Source organism: Triticum urartu, chromosome 4, assembly GCF_003073215.2.
Source record: "Triticum urartu cultivar G1812 chromosome 4, Tu2.1, whole genome shotgun sequence".
NCBI classification, from domain to species: Eukaryota; Viridiplantae; Streptophyta; class Magnoliopsida; order Poales; family Poaceae; genus Triticum; species Triticum urartu.
In genome coordinates, this window is record NC_053025.1 from 146,154,123 (window position 1) to 146,175,510 (window position 21,388).

Below are 21,388 nucleotides of genomic sequence, written 5' to 3' on the forward strand. Positions count from 1 at the left end.
TAAGCACTGCAACGATATGACCGAGGTGGAATATGGTGGAGGAGGGCACCGCACACGGCTAAGGAACGATCACGAAGATCAACTTGTGTGTTCTAGGGTGCCCCCTGCCTCCGTATATAAAGGATCCAAGGGGGGGGTGCGGCCGACCTAGAGGAGGCGCGCAGGAGGAGTCCTACTCCTACCGGGAGTAGGACTCCCCTCCCTTTCCTTGTCCAAGCAGGAGAGAGGGGAGGAGAGGAGGAAAGGGGGGGCGCCGCCCCACCCTCCTTGTCCAATTCGGACTAGGGGAGAGGGGGCGCGCGGCCTGCCCTGGCAGCCCCTTCCTCTTCTCCACTTTAGGCCCATGAGGCCCATTAACCCCCCGGGGGGTTCCGGTAACCCCCCGGTTCTCCGGTTTTATCCGAAACTTCCCCGGAACGCTTCCGGTGTCTGAATATAGTCGTCCAATATATCAATCTTTATGTCTCGACCATTTCGAGACTCCTCGTCATGTCCGTGATCATATCCGGGACTCCGAACTAACTTCGGTACATCAAAATGCATAAACTCATAATAACTGTCATCGTAACGTTAAGCGTGCAACAATGTAGACATGACTGAGACAAATCTACGGTCAATAACCAATAGCGGGACCTGGATGCCCATATTGGCTCCTACATATTCTACGAAGATCTTTATCGGTCAGACCGCATAACAACATACGTTGTTCCCTTTGTCATCGGTATGTTACTTGCCCGAGATTCGATCGTCGGTATCCAATACCTAGTTCAATCTCGTTACCGGCAAGTCTCTTTACTCGTTCCGTAATACATCATCTCACAACTAACATATTAGTTGCAATGCTTGCAAGGCTTATGTGATGTGCATTACCGAGAGGGCCTAGAGATACCTCTCCGACAATCGGAGTGACAAATCCTAATCTCGAAATACGCCAACCCAACATGTACCTTTGGAGACACCTATAGAGCTCCTTTATAATCACCCAGTTACGTTGTGACGTTTGGTAGCACACAAAGTGTTCCTCCGGCAAACGGTGTTCCTCCGGCAAACGAGAGTTGCATAATCTCATAGTCATAGGAACATGTATAAGTCATGAAGAAAGCAATAGCAACATACTAAACGATCGGGTGCTAAGCTAAGGGAATGGGTCATGTCAATCAGATCATTCAACTAATGATGTGATCCCGTTAATCAAACAACAACTTGTTTGTCTATGGTTAGGAAACACAACCATCTTTGATTAACGAGCTAGTCAAGTAGAGGCATACTAGTGACACTCTGTTTGTCTATGTATTCACACATGTATTATGTTTCCGGTTAATACAATTCTAGCATGAATAATAAACATTTATCATGATATAAGGAAATAAGTAATAACTTTATTATTGCCTCTAGGGCATATTTCCTTCAGTCTCCCACTTGCACTAGAGTCAATAATCTAGATTACACAGTAATGATTCTAACACCTATGGAGTCTTGGTGCTGATCATGTTTTGCTCGTGGAAGAGGCTTAGTCAACGGGTCTGCAACATTCAGATCCGTATGTATCTTGCAAATCTCTATGTCTCCCACCTGGACTAGATCCCGGATGGAATTGAAGCGTCTCTTGATGTGCTTGGTTCTCTTGTGAAATCTGGATTCCTTTGCCAAGGCAATTGGACCAGTATTGTCACAAAAGATTTTCATTGGACCCGATGCACTAGGTATGACACCTAGATCGGATATGAACTCCTTCATCCAGACTCCTTCATTTGCTGCTTCCGAAGCAGCTATGTACTCAGCTTCACATGTAGATCCCGCTATGACGCTTTGTTTAGAACTGCACCAACTGACAGCTCCACCGTTTAATGTAAACACGTATCCGGTTTGCGATTTAGAATCGTCCGGATCAGTGTCAAAGCTTGCATCAACGTAACCTTTTACTGTGAGCTCTTTGTCACCTCCATAAATGAGAAACATATCCTTAGTCCTTTTCAGGTATTTCAGGATGTTCTTGACCGCTGTCCAGTGATCCACTCCTGGATTACTTTGGTACCTCCCTGCTAGACTTATAGCAAGGCACACATCAGGTCTGGTACACAGCATTGCATACATGATAGAGCCTATGGCTGAAGCATAGGGAACATCTTTCATTTTCTCTCTATCTTCTGCAGTGGTCGGGCATTGAGTCTTACTCAACTTCACACCTTGTAACACAGGCAAGAATCCTTTCTTTGCTTGATCCATTTTGAACTTCTTCAAAACTTTGTCAAGGTATGTGCTTTGTGAAAGTCCAATTAAGCGTCTTGATCTATCTCTATAGATCTTAATGCCTAATATGTAAGCAGCTTCACCGAGGTCTTTCATTGAAAAACTCTTATTCAAGTATCCCTTTATGCTATCCAGAATATCATTTCCAATCAGTAATATGTCATCCACATATAATATCAGAAATGCTACAGAGCTCCCACTCACTTTCTTGTAAATACAGGCTTCTCCAAAAGTCTGTATAAAACCAAATGCTTTGATCACACTATCAAAGCGTTTATTCCAACTCCGAGAGGCTTGCACCAGTCCATAAATGGATCGCTGGAGCTTGCACACTTTGTTAGCTCCATTTGGATCGACAAAACCTTCTGGTTGCATCATATACAACTCTTCTTCCAGAAATCCATTTAGGAATGCAGTTTTGACATCCATCTGCCAAATTTCATAATTATAAAATGCGGCAATTGCTAACATTATTCGAACAGACTTAAGCATCGCTACGGGTGAGAAGGTGTCATCGTAGTCAATCCCTTGAACTTGCCGAAAACCTTTTGCGACAAGTCGAGCTTTGTAGACAGTAATGTTACCGTCAGCGTGAGTCTTCTTCTTGAAGATCCATTTATTCTCAATCGCTTGCCGATCATCGGGCAAGTCAACCAAAGTCCATACTTTGTTCTCATACATGGATCCCATCTCAGATTTCATGGCTTCAAGCCATTTTGCGGAATCTGGGCTCACCATCGCTTCTTCATAGTTCGTAGGTTCATCATGATCTAGTAGCATGACTTCCAGAACAGGATTATCGTACCACTCTGGCGCGGATCTCACTCTGGTTGATCTACGAGGTTCAGTAGTATCTTGATCTGAAGTTTCATGATCATCATCATTAGCTTCCTCACTAACTGGTGTAGGTGTCACTGAAACCGTTTTTTGTGATGAACTACTTTCCAGTAAGGGAGCAGGTACAGCTACCTCGTCAAGTTCTACTTTCCTCCCACTCACTTCTTTCGAGAGAAACTCCTTCTCCAGAAAGTTTCCGAATTTAGCAACAAAAGTCTTGCCTTCGGATCTGTGATAGAAGGTGTATCCAATAGTTTCCTTTGGATATCCTATGAAGACACATTTCTCCGATTTGGGTTCGAGCTTATCAGGTTGAAGCTTTTTCACATAAGCATCGCAGCCCCAAACTTTCAGAAACGACAACTTTGGTTTCTTGCCAAACCATAGTTCATAGGGCGTCGTCTCAACGGATTTTGATGGTGCCCTATTTAACGTGAATGCGGCCGTCTCTAGAGCGTATCCCCAAAATGATAGCGGTAAATCAGTAAGAGACATCATAGATCGCACCATATCTAGTAAAGTACGATTACGACGTTCGGACACACCATTACGCTGTGGTGTTCCGGGTGGCGTGAGTTGCGAAACTATTCCACAATTTTTCAAATGTACACCAAACTCGTAACTCAAATATTCTCCTCCACGATCAGATCGTAGAAACTTTATTTTCTTGTTACGATGATTTTCAACTTCACTCTGAAATTCTTTGAACTTTTCAAATGTTTCAGACTTATGTTTCATTAAGTAGATATACCCATATCTGCTTAAGTCATCTGTGAAGGTGAGAAAATAACGATATCCGCCACGAGCCTCAATATTCATTGGACCACATACATCTGTATGTATGATTTCCATCAAATCTGTTGCTCTCTCCATAGTACCGGAGAACGGTATTTTAGTCATCTTGCCCATGAGGCACGGTTCGCAAGTACCAAGTGATTCATAATCAAGTGGTTCCAAAAGTCCATCAGTATGGAGTTTCTTCATGCGCTTTACACCGATATGACCTAAACGGCAGTGCCACAAATAAGTTGCACCATCATTATCAACTCTGCATCTTTTGGTTTCAACATTATGAATATGTGTATTACTACTATCGAGATTCAATAAGAATAGACCACTCTTGAAGGGTGCATGACCATAAAAGATATTACTCATATAAATAGAACAACCATTATTCTCTGATTTAAATGAATAACCGTCTCGCATTAAACAAGATCCAGATATAATGTTCATGCTCAATGCTGGCACCAAATAACAATTATTTAGGTCTAATACTAATCCCGAAGGTAGATGTAGAGGTAGCGTGCCGACCGCGATCACATCGACTTTGGAACCGTTTCCCACGCGCATCGTCACCTCATCCTTTGCCAGTGTTCACTTATTCCGTAGTCCCTGTTTTGAGTTGCAAATATTAGCAACAGATCCAGTATCAAATACCCAGGTGCTACTGCGGGCTCTAGTAAGGTACACATCAATAACATGTATATCACATATACCTTTGTTCACCTTGCCATCCTTCTTATCCGCCAAATACTTGGGGCAGTTCCGCTTCCAGTGACCAGTCTGCTTGCAGTAGAAGCACTTAGTTTCAGGCTTAGGTCCAGTCTTGGGTTTCTTCTCTTGAGCAGCAACTTGCTTGCCGTTCTTCTTGAAGTTCCCCTTCTTCTTCCCTTTGCCCTTTTTCTTGAAACTAGTGGTCTTGTTGACCATCAACACTTGATGCTCCTTTTTGATTTCTACCTCCGCAGCTTTCAGCATTGCGAAGAGCTCGGGAATAGTCTTATTCATCCCTTGCATATTATAGTTCATCACGAAGCTCTTGTAGCTTGGTGGCAGTGATTGGAGAATTCTGTCAATGACGCAATCATCTGGAAGATTAACTCCCATCTGAATCAAGTGATTATTATACCCAGACATTTTGAGTATATGCTCATTGACAGAACTGTTCTCCTCCATCTTGCAGCTATAGAACTTATTGGAGACTTCATATCTCTCAATCCGGGCATTTGCTTGAAATATTAACTTCAACTCCTGGAACATCTCATATGCTCCATGACGTTCAAAACGTCGTTGAAGTCCCGATTCTAAGCCATAAAGCATGGCACACTGAACTATCGAGTAGTCATCAGCTTTGCTCTGCCAGACGTTCATAACATCTGGCGTTGCTCCAGCAGCAGGCCTGGCACCCAGCGGTGCTTCCAGGACGTAATTCTTCTGTGCAGCAATGAGGATAATCCTCAAGTTACGGACCCAGTCCGTGTAATTGCTACCATCATCTTTCAACTTTGCTTTCTCAAGGAACACATTAAAATTCAATGGAACAACAGCACGAGCCATCTATCTACAATCAGACATAAGCAAGCAAGATACTATCAGGTACTAAGTGTCATGATAAATTTAGGTTCAATTAATTTACTTAAAGAACTCCCACTTAGATAGACATCCCTCTAATCCTCTAAGTGATTACGTGATCCAAATCAACTAAACCATGTACGATCATCACGTGAGATGGAGTATTTTCATCGGTGAACATCACTATGTTGATCATATCTACTATATGATTCACGCTCGACCTTTCGGTCTCTGTGTTCCGAGGCCATATTTGTATATGCTTGGCTCGTCAAGTATAACCTGAGTATTCCGCGTGTGCAACTGTTTTGCACCCGTTGTATTTGAACGTAGAGCCTATCACACCCGATCATCATGTGGTGTCTCAGCACGAAGAACTTTCGCAACGGTGCATACTTAGGGAGAACACTTCTTGATAATTAGTGAGAGATCATCTTATAATGCTACCGTCAAACAAAGCAAGATAAGATGCATGAAAGATAAACATCACGTGCAATCAATATAAGTGATATGATATGGCCATCATCATCTTGTGCTTGTGATCTCCATCTTCGAAGCACCGTCATGATCACCATCGTCACCGGCGCGACACCTTGATCTCCATCATAGCATCGTTGTTGTCTCGCCAATCTTATGCTTCCACGACTATCGCTACCACTTAGTGATAAAGTAAAGCATTACATCGCGATTGCATTGCATACAATAAAGCGACAACCATATGGCTCCTGCCAGTTGCCGATAACTCGGTTACAAAACATGATTATCTCATACAATAAAATTCGGCATCATGTCTTGGCCATATCACATCACAACATGCCCTGCAAAAACAAGTTAGACGTCCTCTACTTTGTTGTTGCAAGTTTTACGTGGCTGCTACGGGCTTAAGCAAGAACCAATCTTACCTACGCATCAAAACCACAACGATAGTTTGTCAAGTTGGTGACGTTTTAACCTTCGCAAGGACCGGGCGTAGCCACACTCGGTTCAACTAAAGTTGGAGAAACTGTCGCCCGCAAGCCACCTATGTGCAAAGCACGTCGGGAGAACCGGTCTCGCGTAAGCGTACGCGTAATGTCGGTCCGGGTCACTTCGTCCAACAATACTGCCGAACCAAAGTATGACATGCTGGTAAGCAGTATGACTTATATCGCCCACAACTCACTTGTGTTCTACTCGTGCATATAACATCAACATATAAAACCTAGGCTCGGATGCGACTGTTGGGGAACGTAGTAATTTCAAAAAATTTCCTACGCACACGCAAGATAATGGTGATGCATAGCAACGAGAGGGGAGAGTATGATCTACGTACCCTTGTAGATCGCAACGGAAGCGTTGACACAACGTAGAGGAAGTAGTCGTACGTCTTCCCGATCCGACCGATCCAAGCACCGTTACTCCGGCACCTCCGAGTTCTTAGCACACGTACAGCTCGATGACGTTCCCCAGGCTCCGATCCAGCAAAGCGTCGGGGAGGAGTTCTGTCAGCACGACGGCGTGGTGACGATGATGATGTTCTACCGGTGCAGGGCTTCGCCTAAGCACTGCAACGATATGACCGAGGTGGAATATGGTGGAGGGGGGCACCGCACACGGCTAAGGAACGATCACGAAGATCAACTTGTGTGTTCTAGGGTGCCCCTGCCTCCGTATATAAAGGATCCAAGGGGGGGGTGCGGCCGGCCTAGAGGAGGCGCGCAGGAGGAGTCCTACTCCTACCGGGAGTAGGACTCCCCTCCCTTTCCCTGTCCAAGTAGGAGAGAGGGGAGGAGAGGAGGAAAGGGGGGGCACCGCCCCTCCCTCCTTGTCCAATTCGGACTAGGGGGAGAGGGGGCGCGCGGCCTGCCCTGGCAGCCCCTTCCTCTTCTCCACTTTAGGCCCATGAGGCCCATTAACCCCCCGAGGGGTTCCGGTAACCCCCTGGTTCTCCGATTTTATCCGAAACTTCCCCGGAATGCTTCCGGTGTCCGAATATAGTCGTCCAATATATCAATCTTTATGTCTCGACCATTTCGAGACTCCTCGTCATGTCCGTGATCATATCCGGGACTCCGAACTAACTTCGGTACATCAAAATGCATAAACTCATAATAACTGTCATCGTAACGTTAAGCGTGCGGACCCTACGGTTCGAGAACAATGTAGATATGACTGAGACAAATCTACGGTCAATAACCAATAGCGGGACCTGGATGCCCATATTGGCTCCTACATATTCTACGAATATCTTTATCGGTCAGACCGCATAACAACATACGTTGTTCCCTTTGTCATCGGTATGTTACTTGCCCGAGATTCGATCTTCGGTATCCAATACCTAGTTCAATCTTGTTACCGCAAGTCTCTTTACTCGTTCCGTAATACATCATCTCACAACTAACATATTAGTTGCAATGCTTGCAAGGCTTATGTGATGTGCATTATCGAGAGGGCCCAGAGATACCTGTCCGATAATCGGAGTGACAAATCCTAATCTCGAAATACGCCAACCCAACATGTACCTTTGGAGACACCTGTAGAGCTCCTTTATAATCACCCAGTTATGTTGTGACGTTTGGTAGCACACAAAGTGTTCCTCCGGCAAACGAGAGTTGCATAATCTCATAGTCATAGGAACATGTATAAGTCATGAAGAAAGCAATAGCAACATACTAAACGATCGGGTGCTAAGCTAAGGGAATGGGTCATGTCAATCAGATCATTCAACTAATGATGTGATCCAGTTAATCAAACAACAACTTCTTTGTCTATGGTTAGGAAACACAACCATCTTTGATTAACGAGCTAGTCAAGTAGAGGCATACTAGTGACACTCTGTTTGTCTATGTATTCACACATGTATTATGTTTCCGGTGAATACAATTCTAGCATGAATAATAAACATTTATCATGATATAAGGAAATAAGTAATAACTTTATTATTGCCTCTAGGGCATATTTCCTTCAATATGGTCAATACGTGATGAGATATAAGTTGTTGTATGAGATGATCATGTTTTGTTGAAGTTATCGGCAACTGGCAAAAGCCTTATGGTTATATCTCTATTTCATAAGATGCAAGCGCTAAATAATTACTTTACTTTATCGCTATGCGATAGCAATAGTTGCAAGAGCAATTGTTGGTGAGACAACCATGTGATGACACATTGATATAGATCAAGATGATGGAGATCATGGTGTCATGCCGGTGACGATAGAGATCATGACTGTACTTTGGAGATAGAGATCAAAGGCGCAAGATGATGATCGCCATATCATGTCACATATTTTGATTGCATATGATGTTTATCTTTTTATACATCTTATTTTGCTTAGTTTGACGGTAGCATTTTAAGATGATCTCTCACTAATTATCAAGAAGTGTTCTCCCTGAGTATGCACCGTTGCGAAAGTTCTTCGTGCTGAGACACCACGTGATGATCGGGTGTGATAGGCTCTACGTTCAAATACAATGGGTGCAAAACAGTTGCACACGCGGAATACTCAGGTTATACTTGACGAGCCAAGCATATACAGATATGGCCTCGGAACACGGAGACCGAAAGGTCGAGCGTGAATCATATAGTAGATATGATCAACATAGTGATGTTCACCAATGAAACTACTCCATCTCACGTGATGACCGGACATGGTTTAGTTGATTTGGATCACGTGATCACTTAGAGGATTAGAGGGATGTCTATCTAAGTGGGAGTTCTTAAGTAATATGATTAAATTGAACTTAAATTTATCATGAACTTAGTCCTGGTAGTATTTTGCAAATCATGTTGTAGATCAATAGCTCGCGTTGTTGCTTCCCTGTGTTTATTTTGATATGTTCCTAGAGAAAATTGTGTTGAAAGATGTTAGTAGCAATGATGCGGATTGGATCCGTGATCTGAGGTTTATCCTCATTGCTGCACAGAAGAATTATGTCATTGATGCACCGCTAGGTGACAGACCTATTGCAGGAGCAGATGCAGACGTTATGAACGTTTGGCTAGCTCAATATGATGACTACTTGATAGTTTAGTGCACCATGCTTAACGGCTTAGAATCGGGACTTCAAAGACGTTTTGAACATCATGGACCATATGAGATGTTCCAGGAGTTGAAGTTAATATTTCAAGCAAATACCCGAGTTGAGAGATATGAAGTCTCCAACAAGTTCTATAGCTAAAAGATGGAGGAGAATCGCTCAACTAGTGAGCATGTGCTCAGATTGTCTGGGTACTACAATCGCTTGAATCAAGTGGGAGTTAATCTTCCAGATAAAATAGTGATTGACAGAATTCTCTAGTCACCATCACCAAGTTAGTAGAACTTCGTGATGAACTATAATATGCAAGGGATAACGGAAACGATTCCCAAGCTCTTCGTAATGCTGAAATTGACGAAGGTAGAAATCGAGAAAAACATCAAGTGTTGATGGTAGACAAGACCACTAGTTTCAAGAAAAGGGCAGAGCGAAGAAGGGGAACTTCAAGAAGAACAGCAAGCAAGTTGCTGCTCAAGTGAAGAAGCCCAAGTCTGGTCCTAAGCCTGAGACTAAGTGTTTCTACTGCAAAGGGACTGGTCACTAGAAGCGGAACTACCCCAAGTGATTGGCGGATAAGAAGGATGGCAAAGTGAACATAATTATATTTGATATACATGTTATTGATGTGTACTTTACTAGTGTTTATAGCAACCCCTCAGTATTTGATACTAGTTCAGTTGCTAAGATTAGTAACTCGAAACGGGAGTTGCAGAATAAACAGAGACTAGTTAAGGGTGAAGTGACGATGTGTGTTGGAAATGGTTCCAAGATTGATATGATCATCATCGCACACTCCCTATAATTTCGGGATTAGTGTTGAACCTAAATAAGTGTTATTTGGTGTTTGCGTTGAGCATGAATATGATTTGATCATGTTTATTGTAATACGATTATTCATTTAAGTAAGAGAATAAATTGTTGTTCTGTTTACATGAATAAAACCTTATATGGTTACACACCCAATCAAAAGAGTTCATTGGATCTCGATCGTAGTGATACACATAATCATAATATTGAAACCAAAAGATGCAAAGTTAATAATGATAGTGCAACTTATTTGTGGCACTGCCGTTTAGGTCATATTGGTGTAAAGCGCATGAAGAAACTCCATGCTGATGGGCTTTTGGAATCACTTGATTATGAATCAGTTGATGCTTGCGAACCATGCCTCATGGGCAAGATGACTAAGACTCTATTCTTCGGAACAATGGAGCGAGCAACAGATTTGTTGGAAATCATACATACTGATGTATGTGCTCCGATGAATATTGAGGCTCACGACAGGTATCATTATTTTCTGATCTTCACAGATGATTTGAGCAGATATGAGTATATCTACTTGATGAAACATAAGTCTGAAACATTTGAAAAGTTCAAAGAATTTCAGAGTGAAGTGAAAAATCATTGTAACAAGAAAATAAAGTTTCTACGATCTGATCATAGAGAATTGTATTTGAGTTACGAGTTTGGTCTTCAATTAAAACAATGTGGAATAGTTTCACAAATTCGTGCCACCTGGAACACCACAGCATAATGGTGTGTCCGAACATCATAACCATACTTTATTGGATATAGTGCAATCTATGATGTTTCTTACCGATTTACCAATATCGTTTTGGGATCATGCATTAGAGACAGCTGCATTCACGTTAAAAAGGGGCAACATCTAAGTCCGTTGAGACGACACAATTTGAACTGTGGTTTGGCTAGAAAGCAAAGTTGTCGTTTCTTAAAGTTTGGGTTTGTGATGCTTATATGAAAAAGTTTCATCCTGATAAGCTCAAACCCAAATCAGAGAAATATGTCTTCATAGGATACCCAAAGGAGACTGTTGGGTACACCTTCTATCACAGATCCGAAGGCAAGACATTCATTGCTAAGAATGGATCCTTTCTAGAGAAGGAGTTTCTCTTGAAAGAAGTGAGTGGGAGGAAAGTAGAACTTGATGAGGTAACTGTACCTGCTCCCTTATTGGAAAGTAGTTCATCACAGAAATCTGTTCCTGTGACTACTAGACTGATTAGTGAGGAAGCTAATGATGATGATCGTGTAACTTCAGATCAAGTTACTACCGAACCTCGTAGGTAAAACCAGAGTGAGATCTGCACCAGAGTGGTACGGTAATCCTATTCTGGAGGTCATGTTACTTGACCATGACGAACCTACGAACTATGAGGAAGCAATGATGAGCCTAGATTCCGCGAAATGGCTTGAGGACATGAAATCTGAGATGAGATCCATGTATGAGAACAAAGTATGGACTTTGATTGACTTGCCCAACGATCGGCGAGCCATTGAGATTAAATGGATCTTCAAGAGGAAGACGGACGCTGATAGTAGTGTTACTATCTACAAAGCTAGAATTGTCGCAAAAAGGTTTTCGACAAGTTCAAGGTGTTGACTACGATGAGAGTTTCTCACTCGTATCTATGCTTAAGTCTGTCCGAATCATGTTAGCAATTGCCGCATTTTATGAAATCCGGCAAATGGATAAACAAAACTGCATTCCTTAATGGATTTATTAAAGAAGAGTTGTATATGATAAAACCAGAAGGTTTTGTCAATCCTAAAAGTGCTAACAAAATGTGCAAGCTCCAGCGATCCATCTATGGACTGGTGCAAGCATCTCGAAGTTGGAATATGCGCTTTGATGAGATGATCAAAACGTATAGTTTTATACAGACTTGCGGTGAAGCCTGTATTTACAAGAAAGTGAGTGGGAGCACTACCCCATTTCTGATAAGTATATGTGAATGCCATATTGTTGATCGGAAATAATGTAGAATTATTCTGCAAAGCATAAAGGAGTGTTTTGAAAGAAGTTTTTCAAAGAAAGACCTCGGTGAAGCTGCTTACATATTAAGCATCAAGATCTATAGAGATAGATCAAGACGCTTGATAAGTTTTTTTCAATGAGTACATACCTTGACAATATTTTGAAGTAGTTCAAAAATTGGAACGGTCAAAGAAAGAGTTCTTGGATGTGTTACAAGGTGTGAAATTGAGTAAGACTCAAAGCCCGACCACGGCAGAAGATAGAAAGAGAATGAAAGTCATTCCCTATGCCTCAGCCATAGGTTCTATAAATTATGCCATGCTATGTACCAGATCTATTGTATACCCTACACCGTGTTAAGCAAGGGAGTACAATAGTGATCTAAGAGTAGATCACTGGATAGCGGTCAAAATTATCCTTAGTGGAATAAGGAAATATTTCTCAATTATGGAGGTGACAAAAAGGTTCGTCATAAAAAGTTACGTCGATGCAAGTTTTGACACAGATCTGGATGACTCTAAGTCTCGATCTAGATACATATTGAAAGTGGTAGCAATTAGCTAGAGTATCTCCATGTAGAGCATTGTAGACATAGAATTCGCAAAATACATACGGATCTGAATATGGCAGACCCGTTGACTAAACTTCTCTCACAGGCAAAACATAATCACACCTTAGTACTCTTTGGGTGTTAATCACATAGCGATATGAACTAGATTATTGACTCTAGTAAACCCTTTGAGTGTTGGTCACATAATGATGTGAACTATTGGTGTTAAATCACATGGCAATGTGAACTAGATTATTGACTCTAGTGCAAGTGGGAGACTGAAGGAAATATGCCCTAGAGGCAATAATAAAGTTATTATTTATTTCCTTATTTCATGATAAATGTTTATTATTCATGCTAGAATTGTATTAACCGGAAACACAATACATGTGTGAATACATAGACAAACAGAGTGTCACTAGTATGCCTCTACTTGACTAGCTCGTTAATCAAAGATAGTTATGATTCCTAACCATAGACAAAGAGTTGTTATTTGATTAACGGGATCAAATCATTAGGAGAATGATGTGATTGACTTGACCCATTCCGTTAGCTTAGCACTCGATCGTTTAGTATGTTGCTATTGCTTTCTTCATGACTTATAGATGTTCCTATGAATATGAGATTATGCAACTCCCGTTTGCCGGAGGAACACTTTGTGTGCTACCAAACGTCACAACGTAACTAGGTGATTATAAAGGAGCTCTACAGGTGTCTCCAAAGGTACATGTTGGGTTGGCGTATTTCGAGATTAGGATTTGTCACTCCGATTGTCGGAGAGGTATCTCTGGGCCCTCTCGGTAGTGCACATTAGATAAGCCTTGCAAGCATTGCAACTAATGAGTTAGTTGCGAGATGATGTATTACGGAACGAGTAAAGAGACTTGCCAGTAACGAGATTGAACTAGGTATTGAGATACCGACGATCGAATCTCGGGCAAGTAACATACCGATGACAAAGGGAACAACGTATGTTGTTATGCGGTCTGACCGATAAAGATCTTCGTAGAATATGTGGGAGCCAATATGAGCATCCAGGTTCCGCTATTGGTTATTGACCGGAGACGTGTCTCGGTCATGTCTACATTGTTCTCGAACCCGTAGGGTCCGCACGCTTAAGGTTTCGATGACAGATATATTATGAGTTTATGAGTTTTGATGTACCGAAGGAGTTCGGAGTCCCGGATGAGATCGGGGACATGACGAGGAGTCTCGAAATGGTCGAGACATAAAGATCGATATATTGGATGACTATATTCGGACATCGGAAAGGTTCTAAGTGATTCGGGTATTTTTTTGGAGTACCGGGGAGTTACGGGAATACGGGGGAAGAAGTATATGGGCCTTATTGGGCTTTAGGGGAGAGGGAGAGGCAGGCCGCACGCCCCCCAAGGCCTAGTCCGAATTGGACTAGGGGGAGGGGCTGCGCCCCCTCCTTCCTTCTCTTCCCTCTTCCCCTTCCTTGTCTCCTACTCCTACTACATGGAAGGACTCCTAGTTGGACTAGGAAAAGGGAAATCCTACTCCCGGTGGGAGTAGGACTCCCCTAGGGCGCGCCATGGAGAGGGCCGGCCCTCCCCTCCTCCACTCCTTTATATACGAGGGCAGGGGGCACCCCTAGACACACAAGTTGATCTCTAAGATCGTTCTCTTAGCCGTGGGCGGTGCCCCCTTCCACCATAGTCCTCGATAATATTGTAGTGGTGCTTAGGCGAAGCCCTGCGACGGTAGAACATCAATATCGTCACCATGCCGTCATGCTGACGGAACTCTTCCCCGACACTTTGCTGGATCGGAGTCCGGGGATCGTCATCGAGCTGAACATGTGCTAGAACTCGGAGGTGCCGTAGTTTCGGTGCTTGATCGATCAGGCCGTGAAGACGTATGACTACATCAACCGCGTTGTCATAACGCTTCCGCTGTCGGTCTACGAGGGTACGTAGACTACACTCTCCCCCTCGTTGCTATGCATCACCATGATCTTGTGTGTGCGTAGGAATTTTTTTGAGATTACTACGTTCCCCAACAGACACTTTACCATTATTTGGGCCTAGAGGAAGGCATTGGGAAGTAATAAGTAGATGATGGGTTGCTAGAGTGACAGAAGCTTAAACCCTAGTTTATGCGTTGCTTCATAAGGGGCTGATTTGGATCCATATGTTTCATGCTATGGTTAGGTTTACCTTAATACTTTTGTTGTAGTTGCAGATGCTTGCAATAGAGGTTAATCATATGTGGGATGCTTGTCCAAGTAAGGAGAGTACCCAATCACCAGTCCACCCACATACCAAATTATCAAAGTACCGAACGCGAATCATATGAATGTGATGAAAACTAGCTTGACGATAATTCTCATGTGTCCTCCGGAGCGCTTTTCTTTATATAAGAGTTTTTCCAGGCTTGTCCTTTGCTACAAAAAGGATTGGGCCACCTTGCTGCACTTTATTTACTTTTGTTACTTGTTGCTCGTTACAAATTATCTTGTCATAAAATTATCTATTACCTATAATTTCAGTGCTTGCAGAGAATACCTTGCTGAAAACCGCTTATTATTTCCTTCTGCTCCTCGTTGGGTTCGACACTCTTACTTATCGAAAGGACTATTATAGATCCCCTATACTTGTGGGTCATCAAGACTCTTTTCTGGCGCCTTTGCCGGGGAGTGAAGCGCCTTTCGTAGGTGGAATTTGGTAAGGAAAAATCTATATAGTGTGCTGAAATTTACTGTCACTTTTTACTATGGAAAGTAATCCTTTGAGGGGCTTGTTCGGGGTATCTTCACCCCGACCAGTAGAGCATAGAGTTGCTCCTCAACCTACTGAACCTAGTGGCTTTGAAATTCCTTCGGGTATGATAGAAAAACTACTAGCTAGTCCTTTTGCAGGAGATGGAACAGTACATCCTGATGAGCACCTAATATATGTGGATGAAGTTTGTGGATTATTTAAGCTTGCAGGTATGCCCGATGATGTTATCAAGAAGAAGGTCTTCCCTTTATCTTTGGAGGGAGACGCATTGACATGGTATAGGATATGTGATGATATGGGGTCATGGAACTACAAACGATTGAAATTGGAATTTCATTAGAATTTTTATCCTATGCATCTTGTTCATCGTGATCGTAATTATATATATAATTTTTGGCCTCGCGAAGGAGAAAGCATCGCTCAAGCTTGGGGGAGGCTTAATTCAATGTTATATTCATGCCCCAATCATGATCTCTCAAGAGAAATGATTATCCAAAATTTTTATGCTCGGCTTTCTGATAACAACCGCACCATGCTCGATACTTCTTGTGCTGGCTCTTTTATGATGAAGTCTCTTGAATTCAAATGGGATTTATTGGAAAGAATTAAATGCAACTCTAAAGATTGGGATCTCGACGAAGGTAAGGAGTCAGGTATGACACCTAAGTTTGATTGTGTTAAATCTTTTATGCGTATCGATGTTTTCCGTAAATTTAGCACTAAATATGGACTTGACTCTAAGATAGTAGCTTCTTTCTGTGAATGTTTTGCTACTCATGTTGATCTCCCTAAGGAGAAGTGATTTAAATATCATCCCCCCATTGAAGTAAAAGTTGCTACACCTATTAAAGTTGAAGAAAAGACTGTCACTTATAATGATCCTATTATTCCTACTAGTTATGTTGAGAAACCACCTTTTCCTGTTAGGATAAAAGATCATGCTAAAGTTTCAACTGTGGTTTGTAAAAGAAATATTAGAACCTATACACCTCCTGAGCAAGTTAAAGTTGAACCTAATATTGCTATTGTTAAGGATCTCTTGGATGATAATATTGATGGGCATGTTATTTATTTCTGTGATGAAACTGCTAGAATTGCTAAACCTTGTGCTAAAGATAAACATAGACCTGTGGTAGGCATGCCTGTTATTTCTGTTAAAATAGGAGATCATTGTTATCATGGCTTGTGTGATATGGGTGCTAGTGCTAGTGCAATACCTGTTGACTTATACAGAGAAATTATGCATGATATTGGACCTGCTGAGTTAGAAGAAATTGATGTCACCAATAAACTTGCCAATAGAGATACTATTTCACCAATGGGAATTGTTAGAGATGTTGAAGTCTTGTGTGGGAAAACTAAATATCCTGCTAATTTTCTTGTTCTTGGTTCCCCACAAGATAGCTTTTGTCCCATTATATTTGGTAGACCCTTCTTGAACACTGTTAATGCTAGGATAGACTGCAAACAGGATGTTATTACTATTGGTTTAGGTGATATGTCTCATGAGTTCAACTTTTCTAAATTTCGTAGACAACACCGTGAAGAGGAATCGCCTAGTAAAGATGAAATTATTGGTCTTGCTTCTATTGTCGTACCTCCTAATGATATGATTATGAATGAAAGAAGGGAAATAGATGAAGTGTTCTTTAAACAGGGACCTATTCTGAAACACAACTTGCCTGTTGAAACTCTTAGGGGTCCTCCTCCACCCAAGGGTGATCCCGTGTTTGATCTTAAACCTTTGCCTGATACTCTTAAATATGCTTATCTTCATGAAAAGAAGATATATCCAGTTATTATTAGTGTTAACCTTTTAGAGAAGGAGGAAGAAAAAATATTGAAAACTCTGAAGAAGCATCGTGCTGCTATTGGATATACTCTTGATGATCTTAAGGGCATTAGTCCCACTCTATGTCAACACAAAATAAATTTGGAAAAAGATGCCAAACCAGTTATTGATCACCAACGACGACTAAATCATAAGATGAAAGAAGTGGTAAGAAAAGAAATACTAAAGCTCCTTGAGGCAGGTATAATTTATCCCGTTGCTGATAGTCAGTGGGTAAGTCCTGTCCATTGTGTTCCTAAGAAGGGAGGTATTACTATCGTTCCTAATGATAAAGATGAATTGATTCCGCAAAGAATTATTATAGGTTATAGGATGGTAATTGATTTCCGCAAATTAAATAAGGCTACTAAAAAGGATCATTACCCCTTACCTTTCATTGATCAAATGCTAGAAAGATTATCCAAACATACACATTTTTGCTTTCTAGATGGTTATTCTGGTTTCTCTCTAATACCTGTGTCAGCTGATGATCGATCAAAGACCACTTTTACTTGCCCTTTCGGTACTTTTGCTTATAGACGTATGCCTTTTGGTTTATGTAATGCACCTGCTACCTTTCAAAGATGCATGATGGCTATATTCTCTGATTTTTGTGAAAAGATTTGTGAGGTATTTATGGATGATTTCTCCGTTTATGGATCCTCTTTTGATGATTGCTTAAGCAACCTTGATCGAGTTTTGCAGAGATGTGAAGAAACTAACCTTGTCTTGAATTGGGAGAAATGCCACTTTATGGTTAATGAAGGTATTGTCTTGGGGCACAAAATTTCTGAAAGAGGCATTACAGTTGACAAAGCTAAAGTTGATGCTATTGAAAAGATGTCGTGTCCCAAGGACATCAAAGGTATAAGAAGTTTCCTTGGTCATGCCGGTTTTTATAGGAGGTTCATTAAGGACTTCTCAAAAATTTCTCGGCCTCTGACTAATTTATTACAAAAAGATATACCGTTCGTCTTTGATAATGATTGTGTAGAAGCATTTGAAATACTTAAGAAAGCATTGATCTCTGCACCTATTGTTCAGCCACCTGATTGGAATTTACCTTTTGAAATTATGTGTGATGCTAGTGATTATGCTGTGGGTGCTGTTCTAGGGCAAAGAGTTGATAAGAAATTAAATGTTATTCAATATGCTAGTAAAACTCTAAACAATGCCTAGAGAAATTATGCTACAACCGAAAAAGAATTTTTAGCAGTTGTATTTGCTTGTGATAAGTTCAGACCTTATATTGTTGATTCTAAAGTAACTATTCGCACAGATCATGCTGCTATTAAATATCTTATGGAAAATAAAGATGCTAAACCTAGACTTATTAGATGGGTTCTCTTGCTACAAGAATTTGATTTGCATATTATTATTGATAGAAAGGGAGCTGAGAACTCCGTTGCAGATAACTTGTCTAGGTTGGAAAATGTTCTTGATGACCCACTACCTACTGATGATAGCTTTCCTGATGAACAATTAAATGCCATAAATGCTTCTCACACTACTCCATGGTATGCTGATTATGCTAATTACATTGTTGCTAAGTTTATACCACCTAGTTTCACATACCAGCAAAAGAAAAAGTTTTTCTATGATTTACGACATTACTTCTGGGATGACCCACACCTTTATAAAGAAGGAGTAGATGGTGTTATTAGATGTTGTGTACCTGAGCATGAACATGAACACGCAAGTGTCACTCCGAAGCTTATAGAGGACACCACGCTGGAGATAGAACTGCACATAAGGTATTGCAATCCGGTTTTTATTGGCCTACTCTCTTCAAGGATGCTCGTAAGTTTGTTTTATCTTGTGATGAATGTCAAAGAATTGGTAATATCAGTAGACATCAAGAAATTCCTATGAATTATTCACTTGTTATAAAACTATTTGATGTTTGGGGCTTTGATTACATGGGATCGTTTCCTACCTCTAATGGGTATACACATATTTTAGTTGTTGTTGATTACGTTACTAAGTGGGTAGAAGCTATTCCAACTAGTAGTGCTGATCATAACACCTCTATTGAGATGCTTAAAGAAGTTATTTTTCCGAGGTTTGGAGTCCCTAGATATTTAATGACTGATGGTGGTTCACATTTTATTCATGGTGCTTTCTGTAAAATGCTTGCTAAGTATGATGTTAATCATGGAATTGCATCTCCTTATCACCCACAGTCTAGTGGTCAAGTAGAAATGAGTAATAGAGAACGCAAATTAATTTTGCAAAAGACTGTTAATAGATCTAGAAAGAATTGGTCCAAGAAACTTGATGATGCATTATGGGCCTATAGAACTGCAAATAAAAATCCTATGGGTATGTCTCCGTATAAAATGGTTTATGGAAAAGCATGTCACTTACCTCTCGAACTAGAACATAAGGCTTATTGGGCTATTAAAGAGCTTAATTATGATTTCAAACTTGCTGGTGAGAAGAGGTTATTTGACATTAGCTCACTTGATTGAATGGAGAACCCAAGCCTATGAGAATGCCAAATTGTTTAAAGAAAAAGTTAAAAGATGGCATGACAAAAGAATACAATAGCGTGAGTTTAATGTAGGTGATTATGTATTGCTATACAACTCTCGTTTAAGATTTTTTGCAGGAAAGATTCTCTCTAAATGGGAAGGTCCTTTCGTTATCGAGGAGGTCTATCGTTCCGGTGCCATAAAAATCAACAACTTCGAAGGCACAAATCCGAAGGTGGTGAACGGTCAAAGAATCAAACATTATATCTCGGGTAATCCTATAAATGTTGAAACCAATGTTATTGAAACCGTAACCCCGGAGGAATACATAAGGGACACTTTCCGGAACGTTTCAGACTCCGAAAAGGAATAGGTATGTGGTGCGGTAAGTAAACCGACTCTAAAACAGTTCTAATGGCAATTTTTCTCCGTTTTTGAATATTTAGAAAAATAGAAAAATAAGAAGCAGTATGGGAAGGACACGAGGGCTCCACGAGGGTGGAGGGCGCGCCCTACCCCCTGGGTGCGCCCCCTGCCTCGTGGAGCCCTCGTGTCCTCTCCGGAATCCATTTTCTTGCATGATACTTGTTTTTGTCGGTAAAAATTCATTATATAATCTCCTGAAGGTTTTGACTCCCGTATCACGCAAAAATCTCATGTTCTTGTTTCGAGCTGTTTTCTGCCAGAGTTGTCAAAGCCAAGCATCATGTCGTCTCCCTCCTCCTCCAACAATGAGGGCAACGATGCTTGGCTAATGAAGATAGAGCTGAAGAGAGAAGAACCCATGGAGATCAACAAGGATGAAGGGATCAAGAAGACCACGACGGACCAAGTTCCGGCAACAAAAGACATCCTTCAACTTGATCACAATCTTCTTACCCCAACTGAGATCGAAGCTTTCAAGATGATTGAGTTAGCTCATATACAAAATAAGTATCTCACACACGAAAATATTTTGTTGAAGGAGCATATCGTCGCACTCGAAGGCATTATCCGCAAGGTAGAAGACCTCCTACGCTCGATGTCCGACTATCCATCATCACCACCATCTTCTTCACCAACAAAAGAGATATAATCACATGGGTATGGGCACTCCCATTGGAAACTGCCAAGCTTGGGGGAGTGCCCCGATATCGTATCACCATTACTTCTATATTTACCTTTTTCTTAGTTCGATCCTTTTGGTAATATCTTGATCTAGTAGCATAAAGTTTTAGTATGATCAAGTTGTGAGTTTTGCTATATGATCCTTCTGTGTAATCGAGTCAGTGAGCTAAATATAATAAATATTAGTGTTGAGTCAAGGGCTTGATTATCTTACTATGATCTTGAGGGAATAAAATAAAAGAAAAAGAATAAAAATAAATAAAGAGATCATATGGATCTTATGGAGAGTAATGACTTCACATATAAAGAGTATGATGAATGATAGTTGTTGAGAGTTGACAAGCATAGTTTTGGTCATCATTGCAATTAATAGGAAGTAATAAAGAAAGAGAGGTCTTCACATATAAATATACTATCTTGGACATCTTTTATGATTGTGAGCACTCATT